The 6,000-nt window shown below is 47.8% G+C and overlaps 1 protein-coding gene across 1 annotated transcript in view; it reads left to right on the top strand.

The window, feature by feature from the left end:
- Positions 1–2,036: 2,036 nt before the first annotated feature.
- Positions 2,037–6,000, top strand: part of Zbtb40 (zinc finger and BTB domain containing 40) — a 71,109-nt gene continuing 67,145 nt past the window's right edge. The window contains exon 1 of the mRNA XM_090335604.1: positions 2,037–2,172. The gene's annotated coding sequence lies outside the window, so the exon portion shown is untranslated. The remainder of the gene's footprint in view (positions 2,173–6,000) is intronic.

Genomic DNA, 6,000 nt, shown 5'->3' with positions numbered 1-6,000 from the left:
AGATAGAAAAAAAAGTCGAAAAGGTCTCAAGTGGGAAACGCCTGCTATTGTGAAATGGATGGCATTCTCAGAGGAAGTGAGGATGGTCTAGCTACTGGTTTCTCATTCTTCCAGTTGTGGCCAGTCTAAAACTAGGGCTAACGTTCTATGACTCTATGGTGTGTGCATGTGTATTTTGGAGTTTGTTTTACCATTACCCGCACTCTCAAATTTGTGAGGTCAAGCAATCCTCTTCCCTCAACCTTTCAAGTACTTGGGTCTACAGGCATGTATCACAGCCCCTACCCAAGTATTTTGCACTTCACTGTGGGAAACTATTTGGTGCTGGAGCTTGCATCCTAAGCATGCATGCCATCACTGAGCTCCTTCCCTGCCTGCAGCCCTACTATGTTGTTCTCTGTGAAATGTAGGTAGGTCAGTCCCACTGAATGTCTAAGGTAGATTTTGAGCACTGCTAACCTGAAATGTTTGGGATCCAGAAATATTCCAAATGTTATTATATTTTCATATACATAATGTAAAATTTGGGGAATGGAACTTAAGTTTTAACACAAAATTCAAGAATGCTTTTGCACTTGTTTGGTGTTGCTTTTTTTTTTTTTTTTTTTTTTTTTAAAGCGACTCTGTGCTTTAACTGATCCGTTACAAGAGATCTGGGGTGGAATTTTCAACTGCTGGTCAAAAACTTTCTGATTTTGAAGCATTTCGGATTTTGGAGTTCTGGATTAGGGATGCACAATCTGTGATGCAAACCCTCAAATAAAAGACTATGAATGGGTTAGGAACATGTCCTAGTGGTAGAATGCTTGCCTAGCATACATGAAGCCTTGGGCTCAATTCTTTAGTACCACATATACAGCAAAAATCAGAAGTGGTGTTGTGGCTCAAGTGTAGAGCACTAGCTTGATAAAGCCCAAGGACAGTGTCCAGGCCCTGAGTCCAAGCATCAGAACTGGCAAAAAAAAAAATTATGAGAACCTGCTGGTATTGATCCATTGACTTTATGAATGTGGATGTGCTTGAGGATTACATTTTCTGTTATGTCTAACAGTCCTGTGCAGAAGATTCTTTCCCATATTCACATGATTGCTCGTGCTCTCTCTCCCTCCCTCTCTCTTTCTCTCTGTCTCCCCCCCTCTCTCAAAGACTGTGTGGTGGGCTTTGAACTCACAATCCTCCTGCCTTAGTTTCCCCAAACCCAGCCTAATTAGGGCTTACATGTGTGCGCTACCATGCCCAGCTTTCCACACCTTTTTCTAAATGTTCTACAAATAAACATGTATTCCTTTTAAAATAGAAAAGAAAAACTTAAAAAAGTTCTATTCTTGATGTAGCTTTAAAGGAGATCCCTGTAATACCTAGCATTTGAATGGCTCTGGGTTTGATCCTTAGCACCAAAAGAAATGAGTATACAAAGAAAAGAAAAAAATCCTATTCTGGTCCCAAGGTCCCAGAAATTCCGTGACCACGGTGCTTTTCTTGTGCTCCTGCCGTTTAATCTGAATCCAGCCTGAGCCCTTCCGCCTATTCCTCGAGCCTCCGTCGGTCCGGGTCCAGTTCCACAGAGCATGTAGGCGGTAGCGAGAATCCGCAGCGTGGGTCTTAACACCCCACCGAGCCTGGAACCAGGGCTCTCGGGAGGCTGGGACCTGAGGACCCCCACGGCCGGCCGGGCAGGGCCGTTCCTGAGGCGCTTTCCTCCCGTTCTCCTCCGCACTCCAGACGCGGGCCTGTGGGCGGCCGGCGCGCACGCTCTTTCCCTCTCCTCCTAGGTGCACCTACTATGTGCCAGGCTACACCGCGCACTCCTTCCCGGTGGGGCTCGCGGAAAGGGGGACGAGGGGGCACAGCGAGCTCAGGTGCGGCCCCGGCGATGACGAAAGCCCGCCCGCCGCCGCCCCCAGTCTCACCACGGCCCGGAAGCGAGGGGGGGGGACGCGGGCCCCGCCCTCTCGCGAGACCAGCCCCACCCACCACGTGGCCGCGGCGCGCGCACTTCCGGGCCGCCCTCTCGGCTTCTGCGGGCTTCGGTGCCGGCCTCAAGATGGCCGCCTTCGGGCGTCTCCGGCGCTGTTGAATGGTGAAAGCTTTATTGTTCCCTTCGGGCAGGCGTGTTCGTGTCCTCTGCGGCGCTGTCAATAAAGAACCGCAGTTTGAATCGGTGCTGAGCAGGTAACCATAGAAACGAGGTGGGGACTCTGCGTGAGACCCTTTCTTTCTTTCTTTCTTCTTTTTTTTTTTCCCGTTTGCAGCCGAGGCCCGAGGGGCTCGCCGAGGGGCACCCGGGGACCTCTCCGCGTGGCGGGCTCCACGGGGCTCGCTTCCGTCCCGCCCGCAGTCCGTCCCGCAGGACGGGGCCCCTCGGGGCGGGGGGAGGACGGGGCCCCTCGGGGCGGGGCGGCCCCCGTCCCGGCCTCAGCTCCGCCCGGGCCCGGCCCGGCCCCGCCGGGACGTGCGGGGAGCCGGCCCGAGGCCTCGGGTCCCCGCAGCCTGGCGGCCCGCAGGCGCCGCCTCCCCCCCACTCCTGGCTCTTGTTTTCTGGGACCCCAGCCCGGCTTGTTTGTTTTCAGATGGTCGGAGGGGGGATGTAAACCATCTGAAACGAAACGTGGGTGGAGTGTCGTGGAGGCGTCGCCTTGTTCTTGGTTTCTGGGCGGTCTGGCCGCTTTCCTGCTCTGGGGCGGTGTTGAGAGGTTGGCGTGGCTGCTCCCTGTGGCTTCCGTGGCGTGGGGTCCACAAAGCTCCCAACAGTTCCCCCTGGCTCTTGCAGACGTTTGCTGACCCCTGAGCGAGACACGGGGAGATGGGGTCTGTCCACCGGTCCCCGCTCACGGGAGCTGGAAGCCTGACCTTCTGGCCTTCACTGTTATTGCAGGTAGCTCGGTAGGTCGAGCCCTAGATCAGGTGGCTGCGGACTTCATATTCTTTCAAGTTTTCTCCACCTGCAGCCTCGTGCGAGCGCCTTCACAGTCAAACGTTTCTGTACTGGAGTCATCACATTTGGTCCTCAGCCCCTTCATAACTAACGAAGACGTCCTTCTGAAATGGCAGTAGTTTCCATCACATTGCGCACTTCTCCCTTATCCTCCCTCCCCCCAGCCCACCCCAGCCAAATGGAGCTTGAACCCCTCCGGCTCTCCCTTGGCTCTTTCTGCTGTTCAGGGCTGCCATTCTACCACTCAAGCCAAACCTTCATTTCCCACACCTAGCTTTTACTTAACAAATAGCTTGGAACATCTGTTCCTTATATGTATGTTTCCTTAATTACTATTTTATGAACACCTACTACGTACCAGGGATAGCTCAAATCCCTGGAAATACAACAGTGTTGATGGCAAAGATGATCTCAATTCATTTATGAATTTTAAAGTCTCTTTAAAAAGAAAACAACATATACTGGGGCTTGAACTCCGGAACTAGCCTTTACCACTTAATTCACATATATAGCGACTTCTTTTTTTTGGGGGGGGGGGGTTGGGCCTGGGCTATTCCTGAACTCAAGGCTACCGACCGCCCTATTCCTGGAGTCACAGCCCTACTTCCCGTTTTCTAGAGTTTAATTGGAGATAAGAGTCTCCTTAGTTTCTTAGTGCCCAGGCTGGTTTTGAACCACAATCCTCAGATCTCAGCCTCCTGAGTAGCTAGGATTGCAGGCGTGAGACACCATGCCTGGCAGCCACTTTTGAATGAGATCTTGTTTTGTATCCAGGCCACTGAGAGCTATGATGCTCCAACTTGCTTTCCTGGGTTTCTGGAAGGTCCTACATGCTAGCCATTGGTTGAGATGGAATCTTGAAAACAACTTTTTGTCTCAAATTTCAGGCTCCCAGTCTCTACCACCCAAGTAGCTAGGATTACAGGTTTGAGCCAGCATATTTGGCTGTGGAATTTAAAAATTTGATATACCCACACACCTGATAGTTTCTCCCTTCCCTTCCATGTCCCCTCCCCTTTCTTTCTCTCTGAGACTGGATCTCAAAGAGATCCCAGACTAGCCTTGAACTCAAGATACCTCTGCTTCGGCCTCCTTAGTGCTGGGATTATAGAGATGCACAACCACACATGGCTCACAAAGATCATTTGAAACACAGCTGGCATAGCATCATGTGACTAATTGAGTAATTCCTATGTGCCAGGTGTTTGCACTAAATACCCTGTATGTACTCTCAATCCTGACATCAAGATGATATACAATTTGGTTTAAACAATTTTCAGTTTTAACACATAGTGTTTTATCACCATTACTGTTTTATAAAGAAGGAAATCGGCTCATAGAGGGAGGAGAGGGGTCTAAGAGTTCATAGCTTATAGCGGGGTATGGTGGCTCACATCTATAATATTAATTACTCGTCTCAGTTTAAAGTCAGTCCAGGAAAAAGTTTGTGAAATGCTCTTCTCAGTAAAAATCCTGGGTATGGTGGTGCATATCTGTCTTCCCACATAGATGGGAAGTGTAAATAAAAGGATCTTGGTTAAAATGGACAGCCTATGTGAAGAATGATGAAAGCAAAAAGGACTGGGGGGGGCCTGGTTCCTGCCTAGCAAGTTGGAGGCTGTGAGTTCAAACTCCAGTAACACAGGTGGGGAGGGGGGAGATTTACACAGTTTTTTGCTTAAGGGAGCTGAAGCTAAACGGATCATACCATGCTGTGTGACTTCCTTTGTTGTCTTTCCTGCTACCTTGGGGGATCCTCAAGGACAGAACACATCTGACTTTTTGTGTCCTCAGCTGCTAGCCAGCCAGTTCTAAACCTCATGTTTCTAGGAAGATATTAAATCCAGGTCCCTTGAGCAAATATTTGAGGGCTCATTGTGTACCAAGCATCACTATGGGGCCCTGTGATTACTAGGACAGTCAGGGGGCACTGGGGCAAATACTAAAACTTAGTATCTAGGCAGTGCAAAAATAACAGGGACTTAAAATTGTGACAGCTGCTCTATGGGGAACAAAACAGTGCTTAGATAAACCTACCTGACAGGTCAGGAAAGGCCTCTTGAGACTGTTTACTGTGGAAACCGATAAGTAACAGAACTAGTCCAGGATGGGAAAAGGGAAAGAAGCCAAGGGAAGGGGCTTGGAGACTGACTATAAGAGAAGCAGGAACTTGGGATGTCAGGTAATGAAAGGAGTAAGAAATTGTGCTCTAGTTAACAGTTTTGTGCCCAGTGCCTTTCTCTGGATTTGTATTGGTATGGCTGCATGTTCTTGGCCAGTTAAAGATGGCTTGTCTGAGGGGTATATATATTTGCATATTGGCTCCTGCTTAAAGAGCTGTGTTGCTCCTATTGATAGGATTGAGATGGTCTTACTTATCTTGAATTGGGCTCTCTGTCCTCAGCCTGGGTAGTTCTGGGAGCATGTTGTTGTGTGTATATATATATATATATATATATATATATATATATATATTGCTGAATTCAATTCAGGAAACCAAAATTTGTCCCCCAGTGCAAACTAAGGTACTAAATAACAAAAATGTGTTACAGACAAATTTGGGGCTGACACAAGTGTTTTTCAGTCTTTATGGAGAAGGGAACAGATTTTTCTTAGTGTTTGTATTTAGGAAACAAGTTTTTCAAGTGGGATTTAGTTTTTTTAAACCAAATTTTACAGTAGTCTGTGTAGAGCATGAGAAGTTGAAAGCTGTGTGTTCCTCCATCACAGGTATCTGCATTTTGTGAGGATGGGTACGAGAGATGAATCCCAGGGCTCTAGCATGCCAAGCACATGCTCTACCACTGAACCCCAAAATTCTTTTTCTTTTTTCTTTCCTTATTTTTTTAAATTAAAAGCTCTTGTTAACACTGCATTTTTACATCATATTTCAGATGTCATGTTCTACAAACAAGTATTCAAGAAAAGAATCTCCATATGAAATCACTGGCACATAAATTTATGAACATAAAATTAAGCTATCTTTGACCTATATAATATGTCAATATATGTCTATAGAATATGTATCCCATCACAGACATATCACTCAACATGATTTGTTCTAG

Source organism: Megascapheus bottae, chromosome 6 (assembly GCF_031878675.1).
Source record: "Megascapheus bottae isolate mThoBot1 chromosome 6, mThoBot2.hap1, whole genome shotgun sequence".
Taxonomy (NCBI): Eukaryota; Metazoa; Chordata; class Mammalia; order Rodentia; family Geomyidae; genus Megascapheus; species Megascapheus bottae.
This window is presented reverse-complemented; position numbering and strand designations above follow the sequence as displayed.